Source organism: Otolemur garnettii, unplaced genomic scaffold (assembly GCF_000181295.1).
Source record: "Otolemur garnettii isolate 467f Iridium unplaced genomic scaffold, OtoGar3 scaffold00268, whole genome shotgun sequence".
NCBI lineage: Eukaryota > Metazoa > Chordata > Mammalia > Primates > Galagidae > Otolemur > Otolemur garnettii.
Window position 1 is genome coordinate 984,936 of NW_003852663.1, and position 11,108 is coordinate 996,043.

Consider the following 11,108-nt stretch of genomic DNA (forward strand, 5'->3'; position numbering starts at 1 on the left):
CTGGGTGTGGACTGAGACCAGCAGGCAGGGTCGTGGTCCCCTGACTCCAACTGGGCTGGTGAGCAGAGGCTTGCTGGGTGTTGACTGAGACTGGTGGACAGGATTGTGGTCCCCTGACTACAACTGGGCTGGTGAGCAGAGTAGTGGACACCAGTGTGGAAAGATTCTGGTGAGAAGGTGTGTGGAGCCCTGGTTCCAATTGAGCTGTTGGAGAGTCTTGATTCCCTCTCTGTTGAGCAGCATTTATACTGACTGAGATGATTTAATTGGAACTTGTAGCTGGGGCTGTTTACTTGGAGACACTCCGAGATTTACCTTGAAAGTTCTATAGCAGAAAAGAACTGAATGTTGGGGGTAGGGGATGGCAGTTGTCTGTATTTTCCACAGCCGACATTTAAATCTAGTACCATGGCTTCTTAGAATAGGGTAGAAGTTGGCTGATTTCAAAGCAGTCAGCATGCACTAGCTCACCAAGTAGGTCCTCAGCGTCCCCAGCCAAAACTCTGAAAGGGGCCTTTGTAAGGTTGTAGGGGATAAGCCACATTTACAAAGCCTAGCACTTTGGAAAGGGGCTGATTAACTCTACTACCTGGGAACTCCAATTCAATCTCACCCTGCCAGTTCTAATAACCAAATGGTAGAAAATAAACATGAGGCAGAACCAGTGGAAGAACTCTGGCAACATGAATAACCAAAGTAGATCAACCCCCCGCCCTAAGGAATGACAAAGGAGATACAACTGAAGATGCCATGCATAGACAAATGGCTAAAATGTCAGAAATAGAATTTAGAAGATGGATGACAAATAAGATGAATAGAATGGAAGAAAAGTTGGAAATTGAAATCCAAAGAGTAGGTCAAAAGTTGTCTCAAGAAATTAACGAATTCAAAGACAAAGTCACCAAAGATATAGACATAATGAGAAAAGATAGCAGAGCTCAAGGAAATGAAAAAGTTATTCAAGGAGCTCTGAAATACAGTAGAATTCCTCAGTAATAGAGTAGACCAGGCAGAAGAAAGGATCTCTGAAATTGAAGACAAAGCTTTTGAACATCTCCAAATGCTCAAAGAAGCAGACAAATGGAGAGCAAAAACTGATCATTCTCTGATAGAGTAGTGGGATCACTTTAAAAGATCAAACATTCCTCTTATAAGAATTCCTGAAGGAGAAGAGGATGGTACTAAAGGTACAGAAGCTCTACTCCAAGAGATTATGGAGGATAATTTCCCAAGCATCACAAGTGATACAGAACTTCAGATAGTAGACAGTCAGAACCAAGTCCCAGCAGGACTCAATCCAAATAAAACAACTCCTAGACACATTGTGATTAATTTTGCCAATGTTAAAATGAAGGAGAAAATTCTATGAGCCACCAGACATAAAAAAAGCATTACCTACAAAGGGAGAAATATCAGAATGACCATAGATGTCATAACTGAAACTCTACAAGCCAGAAGAGGATAGTCATTGACCTTCAATCTCCTAAAACAAAACAACTTTCAGCCCAGGATCCTGTATCCAGCTAAACTGAGTTTTATCTGTAATGGAGAAATCAAACACTTTAATGATGTACACATGTTGAAGAAATTTTCCACAACTAAACCAGCTCTTCAGGATATTCTCAGACCCATCCTCCATAATGACCAGCATAATGCTCTACCACCAAAGTAAACTCACTCAGAAATTTTTGAACAAAACCCAACTTCCACAGTTGTGAAAGGATTAAAAACGTCCACTGGACTTTTGAAAAACATGACACCAAAAAACTACCAGGCTTATCAATTCTCTCAATTAATGTGAATGGTTTTAATTGTCCTCTAAAGAGGCATAGGTTGGCTGACTGGATACATAAACTCAGAGAAGATATCTGTTGTATATAAGAATCTCATCTTACCTTAAAGAATAAAAATAGATTCAGGGTGAAGGAATGGACTTCTATAATACAGGCAAATGGAAACCAGAAAAAAGCAGGGGTTGCAATTTTAGTTGCTGAGACAATTGGCTTTAAACCAACAAAGATAAGGAAATATAAGGATGGTCACTACATATTTATCAAAGGAAACACCCAACATGAAGAGATTTCTATAATTAACATTTCTGCATTCTATCCGAATGCTCCTCATAAAGCAAACCTCAATGGAGATGAACAACTTGATATCTTCCTGCACTATAAAAGTTGGAGATTTTAATACCCCTTTTACAGTTTTGGATAGATCCTCCAAGAAGAAACTAAACAAAGAAATATTAGGCTCAAACCTTACCCTAGACCAAATGGACTTTACAGACTGCTACAGAACATTTCATCCAAATAAAACTGAGTATGCATTCTTCTCATCAGCCCATGGATTATCCTCCAAAATAGATCATATATTAGGTCATAAGTTTAACCTCAGCAAATTTAAAAGAATAGAAATTCTTCCTTGTATCTTCTCAGATCACCATGGAATAAAAGCTGAACTCAACAGCCACAGGAATCTTCAGACTCAAACAATGTCATGGAAACTAAATAATCTTAGGCTGAATGATCAGGCCAATGATGAGATTAAGATGAAATCACCATATTTTTGGAACAAATTGGTAATGAAGACACGAATTGTCAAAACCTTTGGTATAATGCAAAGACAGTCTTAAGATGGAAATTTATAACATTGGAAGCCTTCATCATGAAACCTGAAAGAGAGGAAGCCAACAAGTGAATGGATCATCTCAAGCAACTAGAAAAGGAAGAACATTCCAACCCCAAACCCAGAGGAAGAAAAGAAATCACCAAAATTAGGGCAGAATTAAATGAAATTGAAAACAAAAGAATCATTCAGAAGATCAATGAAACAAAATGTAGGTTTTTTGAAAAGATTAATAAAATTGGTCAACCTAACCAAAAACAGAAAAGTCTCTAATATTTTCTATCAGAAATGATAAAGGAGAAATAACAACAGACACCTCAGAAATTAAAAAAAAGTCCTCAATGGTTACTACAAAAAGCTCTATTCCCAGAAATATGAAAATCAAAAGGAAATGGACCAATAACGGGAAGCATGTCACCTTCCTAGATTCAACCAGAAAGAATTAGAAATCTTGAATAGACCTATATTAATCACTGAAATACCATCAATAATACAAAATGTCCCCAAAATGGAAAGTCTGGGACCAGATGGCACCACATCCTTTCAAGAGGAACTAGTAACTATATTATACAACCTTTTCCAAAGCAGAGAAAAAGAAGAATAACTTCCCAATACATTCTATGAAGCAAATATCACCTTGATCCCCAAACCAGGAAAGGATCCAACAAAGAAAGAAAATTATAGACCACTATCATTAATGAATATTGATGCAAAAATATTCAATAAAATCTTAGCAACACATCAAAAAAATTGCACACCATGATCAATTGGTTTTATTCCAGGGGTATGGGATTTGTTCAACATATACAAATCTATCTATATAATATATCACATCAATAAAATAAAATACAAAGACCATATGATTCTTTCAATTGATACAGAAAAAGCTTTTGATAATATCCAGCATCCTTTCATGATCAGAACACTTAGAAAATAGGCATGGAAGGGACATTTCTCAAACTGATAGAGGCCATCTACAGCAAACGCACAGCCAATATAGTATTGAATGGTATAAAATTGAAAACATTTCCACTAAGATCAGGAACTAGGCAAGGATGCCTATTGCCTACACTGCTATTCAACACAGTAATGGAAGGCTTAGCCATCATAATCAGGCAAGAGAAGGTGATCAAGGGTATCTAAATAGGGTCAGAGGAAATCAAACTCTCACTCTTCACAGATGATATGATCCTATACCTGGAAAATCTCAAGGACTCAACTGAAAAACTCTTAGAAGAAATCAAGGAATAAAGCAGTATCTCAGGATACAAATTAATACTTACAAAACAGTATCTTTTATATATGCCAACAATAGTCAAGCTGAAAATATAGTCAAGGACTCTATTCCTTTTACAGTAGTGCCAAAGAAGATGAAATATTTGAGAATTTACCTAACCAAGGACATGAAAGATCTCTCTAAAGAGCTATGAAACTTGGAGAAAAGAAATCGCTGAAAATATTCACAAATGGAAAAATATACCATACTCACGGCTAGGAAAAATAAACTTTGTTAAAATGTCTGTACTACCGGGAGCAATCTTTAATAGGGATTTAATGCATTAAAGCACCATTGTTATACTCTAACGATCTACAAAAAATAGTGCTTGGTTTTATTTGGAATCAGAAAAAACTCAAATAGCCAATATGTTACTCAGAAATAAAAACTAATCAGGAAGTATCATGTTACCAGGCTATACTATATAAATCTATAGTGATCAAAACAGCATGGTACTGGCACAAAAACAGAGAGGTAGATGTATGGAACAGAACAGAGAACCAAGAGATGAACCCAGCTACTTAGTGTCATTTGATCTCCAACAAGCCTATCAAAAACGTTCCGTGGGGGAAAGACTCACTATTTAACAAATGGTTCTGGGTGAACTGGCTTGACTGAAACTGACCCCCCCTCCACCATTAACAAAAATTGATTCTCACTGGATAAAAGATTTAAACTTAATACAGGAAACTATAAGAATAGTTTTAAGAAAGTTCAGGGAAAACACTTAAAGAAATTGGCCTGAAAGAATATTTTATGAGGAGGACCCCCCCCCCACGCAATTGAAGCAACACCAAAAATCCATTACTGGGATCTGATCAAACTAAAAAGGTTTTGCACATCCAGAAGCACAGTAAGCAAAGCAAACAGATAACCTTCAGAATGGGAGAATGTTTTTTTTCAGGTTATGCTTCTGACAAAAGTCTGATGACTAAAATCCACAGAGAACTCAAACTAATCAATAAGAAAAGAACAAATAACCCAATTTCTCTGTGGGCAAGACACTTGAACAGAAACTTCTCTGATGAAGACAGGTGCATGCCCTACAAATACATGAAAAAAATGACCATCATCTTTAATCATCAGAGAAATGTAAATCAAAACCATTTTGAGATATCATCTAACTCCAGTAAGACTAGCCCACGTCACAAAATCCCCAAACTACAGATGTTAGTGTAGATACAGAGAGGAGGGAACACTTCTCCACTGCTGGTGGGAATGGAAGCTAATATGACCTTTTTGGAAAGAAGTTTGTAGAACACTCAAGGAACTAAAAGTAGACCTATCATTTGATTCCTCTACTAGGTATATGCCCAGATGATCAAACATTATTATTATTATTATTATTATTTGCGGTTTTTGGCCGGGGCTGGGTTTGAACCCACCACCTCTGGCCTATGGGGCTGGTGCCCTACTCCTTGAGCCACAGGTGCTGCCCCAAACATTATTTTACAACCAAGACATTTTCACTTGAATGTTTATTGCAGCCCAATTCATAATTGCCAAGAGATGGAAACAGCTCAAGTGCCCATTGACCCATTAATGGATAAAAATATTGTGGTATATGTACATCATGAAATGCTATGAAGCCATAAAAAGAGGGAGATTTCACATCTTTTATGTTTACCTGGATGGTGCTGAAACATATTCTTCTTAGTAAAGTATCTCAAGAATAGGAAAAAAGTATCCAATGTACTCAGTACTACTATGAAATCAATATGTAATCACCTACTCATTCATATGAATGGTAAAACATAACTATAGTCCAGAAAGTAGAAGGGAAGAGAAGAGAGAGGGGAAGGGGATTGTGAGAGGAGGGAGGGTATTTGGAAAGACCTCGCCTAATGTGCAAGACGCAATGGTACATTTCAAAACTATTAAGAGAAGGGTATAATTTTTTTAAGTAAAATCTTCTCTTTATATTTATTTATTTATTTTTTAGATTTTTTAATTTTTTTTAAATCATAAACATAGATCATATATACATGCATGCATTTATGGGGTACAATTTACTGATTTCATATAGAATTAAGAATGCTTACATCACAATGGTTAATATATACCTCATCTCATTTACTTATTTATTGTGTTAAGACATTTATACTCTGTACTAATAGATCTGACATGTACCCTTGCATTATGCACCATAGGTGTGATCCCACCATTCACTCTCCCTCGATCTGACCTCCTTTTCCCCTCCCATCCCCCGTTATCCTTCCTTCATCTTGGGCCATAGTTGTGATCTATTCTTCATATGGAAGTGTGAGTGATTGTAAAGTACATTGGATATTTTTTCTTCCATTCTTGAGATACTTTACTAAGTAGGATATGTTCCAGCTCTATCCATGTAAATGTAAGAGAGGTAAAGTCTCCATATTTTCTTAAGACTGCTTAACAGTCTATGATATATATATATATATATATATATAACAATTTATTAATCCATTCATGGGTTGATGGGCACTTGGGCTTCTTCTATGACTTGGCTCTTATGAATTGAGCTGCAATGAATAATCTGGTGCAAATATCTTTGTTATAAAGTGATTTTTGGTTTTTTGGATATATACCTAATAGAGGAATTGCAGGATCAAATGGCAGATCTACTTTTAGATCCCTGAATATTCTCCACACTTCTTTCCAAAGGGGACATATTAGCTTGCATTCCCAACAGCAGTGCAGAAGTGTTCCCTTTTCTCCACATCCATGCCAACATCCGTAGTTTTGGGATTTTGTTATGTGAGCCACTCTTACTGGAGTTAGATGCTATCTCAAAGTGATTTTTATTTGCATTTCTCTAATGATTAAAGATGATGAGCATTTTTTCATGTGTCTGTAGGCCATGTGCCTATTATCTTCAGAGAAGCTTCTGTTCAAGTCCCTTGCCCACAATGAAATGAGATTACTTATTATTTTCTTATTAATAAGTTTGAGTTCTCTGTGGATTCTGGTTACCAAATTTTGGCAGAAGGATAAGCTGCAGATATCCTCTCCCATACTGAGGACTGCCTGCTTGCTTTACTTACCGTTTCTTGGCTGTGCAGAAGCTTTTTAGTTTGATCAGATCCCAGTAATGGATTTTTGGTGTTGCTTCAATTGCCTGGGTTTCCTCCTCATAAAGTATTCTTCCAGGTCAATTGCTTCAAGTGTTTCTCCTGCATTGTCTCCAAGAATCTTTGTAGTTTCATGTCTTAAGTTTAAATCTTTTAAAGAGTCAATTTTTTAATGGTGAAAGGTGTGGGTCCAGTTTCAGTCTTCTACAGGTCGCCAGCCAGTTTGCCCAGCACTATTTGTTAAATAGGGAGTCTTTTCCCCACTGAATGCTTTTCATTGGCTTGTCAAAGATCAAATAATGGTAAGTAGCTGGGTTCATCTCTTGGTTCTCTGTTCTGTTCCATACATCTACCTCTCTGTTTTTGTGCCAGTACCATGCAGTTTTGATCACTATAGATTTATAGTATAGTTTGTAGTCTGGTAGTGTGATTCCTCCTGCTTTGCTTTTATATCTGAGTAATGTCTTGGCTATTAAAGGTTTTTTCTGGTTCAATATGAAACAAAGTACTATTCTTTCCATATCTTTAAAGTATGACAGTGGTGCTTGATGGGTATTGCATTAAATTTGTGAATTTCTTTGGGTAGTATGGACATTTTAACAATGTTGATTCTTCCTAGCCATGAGCATGATATGTTTTTCCATTTGTTAATGTCTTCAGATATTGCTTTTCTCAGAGTTTTGTAATTCTCTTTATAGAGATCTTTCACACCCTTTGTTAGGTAAATTCCCAGATGTTTCATATTCTTTGGCACAACTGTAAAGGGAATAGAGTCCTTGACTGTTTTTTTGGCTTGAATATTATTGGTATATATAAAAGCTACTGATTTGTGAGTATTTATTTTGTATCCTGAGATGCTACTCTATTTCTTGATCACTTCTAAGAGTTTTGTGGTTGAGTCCCTGGGATTTTCCAGGTATAAAATCATATAATCTGTGAAGAGCGAAAGTTTGATCTCCTCTGATCCTATATGGATACCCTTGATCACCTTCTCTTGCCTGATGACAATGGCTAAGACTAACATTACAATTTTATAAAGCAGTGGAGACAATGGGGAACCTTGCCTGGTTCCTGATCTGAGTGGAAATGTTTTCCATTTTACTCCATTCAATATGATATTGGCTGTGGGCTTACTATAAATGGCCTCTATCAGTTTAAGAAAAATCCCTGCTATACCTATTTTCTTAAGTGTTATGCTCATGAAAGGTTGGTGGATGTTATCAAAAGCTTTTTCTGCATCTACTGAGAGAATCATATAGTCTTTGTTTTTTAGTTTGTTTTTGTAATGTATTATATTTATAGATTTATGTATTTTGAACCAACTTTGAGATCCTGGGATAAAACCCACTTGGTCATGGTGTATAATTCGTTTGATGTGTTGCCGGATTCTGTTTGATAGGATCTTATTGAATATTTTTGCATCTATGTTAATTAAAGATATTGTTCTATAGTTTTCTTTTCTTATTGGGTCTTTTCCTGGTTTGGGGATCAGGGTGATATTTGCTTCATAAAATGTATTGGGAAATATTCCTTCTTTTTCTATGTCTTGGTAAAGGTTAAGCAATATAGGTCCTAGATCCTCTTTAAAGGTTTGGTAGAATTCTGATGTGAAGCCATCTGGTCCCAGACAAGAAAAGAGTATAATTGTGAGGGATGTTTTAATCAGTTCAATGTAAGCATTTCACATTGTATATCAAATAAATACACTGAACCCTATAAATTCGTCAATGTACATAGTTATGATTTAATAAAAAAGACAATATTTTATTCTTTTAAGTAAATACTATAAAAAGAAATATTGCAGATTTTAAATAATACTGTTGCCTCTTGTCTGAATTACAAAAATCATAAGTGAATGGAATTTGAATTAGATTTTTCTGTATTTATATTCTCATTTTGCCTTTGCCTTAGAAAGGACAAAGAAAGAGGAAAGAGAATATACAATGTAAGATTTTTTTTAAGTTTTCTTAATTTTTTTATTTTGTTCTTATGACACACTGAGACTCCCATCCCCTCCCTCCTGCTCTTTCTCTGTTCTCCTCTTTTGCCACCCCCTCTCTTCTTACCTCTCTCTGCTCTTCCTTTCCCCCAACCCCCTCCCTCCTTCTCTCTCTCTCTCTGCTCTCCTCTTCCCTGCCCCTCGCACCATGTACTAAGTCATTAATTATCCTCATATCAAGGTTGAGTACATAGGATTCATGCTCCTCCATTCTTGTGAAGCTGTACTAAGAATGATGTGTTCCCTTTCCATCCAGGGTAATAAAAAGGCTGTAAAGTCTCCATCTTTTAAAATGGCTGAATAGTATTTCATGGTATACATATACCACAGTTTGTTAATCCATTCCTGGTTTGGTGGGCATTTAGGCTAAGGTGACCAGATGTCCCCCTTTTGGCAGGACAGTCCCAATTTTTAACAATTTGTCCTGTGTCCCGCCATGTTTTAAAAAAGTTCTGATTTTTGGAAAGAATGTACAACAAGCTAGGGAACAGTGGGAGAATGAGAAGGGGATATACGTTTTTTGGCTGCTGAAAAGGTTAATGTAACTCCACTTGGGAATGAAGAGGTTAATGTAACTTCATTTGGGAATGAAAAGGTTAATTTAAACCCCCTACTCCCCTCTTGGGCAAGGTGCCCAGGTGGAATGGTATCAGAAGGATACTGGCTCCCTCCCTTGCTTCTAGGCAAGGACAATTAGCTCAGAAGGAGCTAAACTGTCTGGAACAAACAAGTAGCTCCCCCCCCCAGAGTAAGGTGACCAGATGTCCCTCTTTTGGCAGGACAGTCCTGGTTTTTAACAATTTGTCCCACATCCTGCGGCATTTTAAAAAAGTCCCGATTTTTGGAAGGAATGCATGACAACCTAGGGAATGCAGGAGAACAGGAAGGGAATATACAGTTTTCAGCTGTCATGTGGCTATTTTGCCAGGATATGAGTTTTATATTATTTTTGTTAATTTTATAATGTTAAACTTTAATAATAACAAATAATTGTTGAGAACTGATTATAGAGAACCGTTTATCAAAGTTTGCATTGTTGTCAGGGCCCGTCCCGCCAGACCCCAACCCCATCTATGGTGTCCCTCTTTACCAATGTTAAAATCTGGTCACCTTAATTTAAGCTGTTTCCACATTTTGGCAATTTCAAATTGAGCTGCTATAAACAGTCTAGTGCAAGCGTCCTTATGGTAGAAGGAGTCTTTTCCTTCTGGGTAGATGCCCAGTAGTGGGATATTAGGATCAAATGGGAGGTTTAGCTTGAGTCCTCTGAGGGTTCTCCATACTTCTTTCCAAAAAGGTTGTGTTAGTTTACAGTCCCACCAGCAGTGTAAAAGTGTTCCTTTCTCTACACATCCACACCAGTATCTGCAGTTTTGAGATATTGTGATGTGGGCCATTCTCACTGGGGTTAGATAATATATCAGGGTGGTTTCAATTTACATTTCTCTAATAATTAGAGATGATGAGCATTTTTAATATGTTTGCTAGCCATTCATCTATCTTCTTTAGAGAAGGTTCTATTCATGTTTCTTGCCCACTGATATATGGGATTGTTGGCTTTTTTCATGTGGATTATTTGGAGTTCTCTATAGATCCTAGTTATCAAGCTTTTTTCTGATTCAAAATGAACAAATGTCCTTTCCCAGTGTGTAGGCTGTCTGATTCAAAATATGCAAATATCCTTTCCCAGTGTGCAGGTTGTCTGTTTGCTTCAGTTGTTGTCTCCTTAGCTGTACAGAAGTTTTTCAGGTTCATTAAGTCCCATTTGTGTATTTTTGTTGTTGCAATTGCCACTGTAGTTTTCTTCATAAAGTCTTTCCCCAGGCCAATATCTTCCAGTGTTTTCCCTATGCTTTCTTTGAGGATGTTTTTTTATCATTTCATGCCTGAAATTTAAGGCTTTTATCCATCTTGAATCAACTTTAGTGAGTGGAGAAAGGTACAGGTCCAGTTTCAGTCTTTTACATGTAGATATCCAGTTCTCCCAGCACTATTTATTGAATAGGGATTTATTTATTTATTTATTTATTTTTTATTTTTTATTTTTTTAGGGGTACAGTGTGGTGTTTTCATACACAATCCAAGACACTTCCATCAAACTGGTTAACATAGCCTTCATGTAACTTTCTTAGTTATTATGTCAAAACATTCATATTCT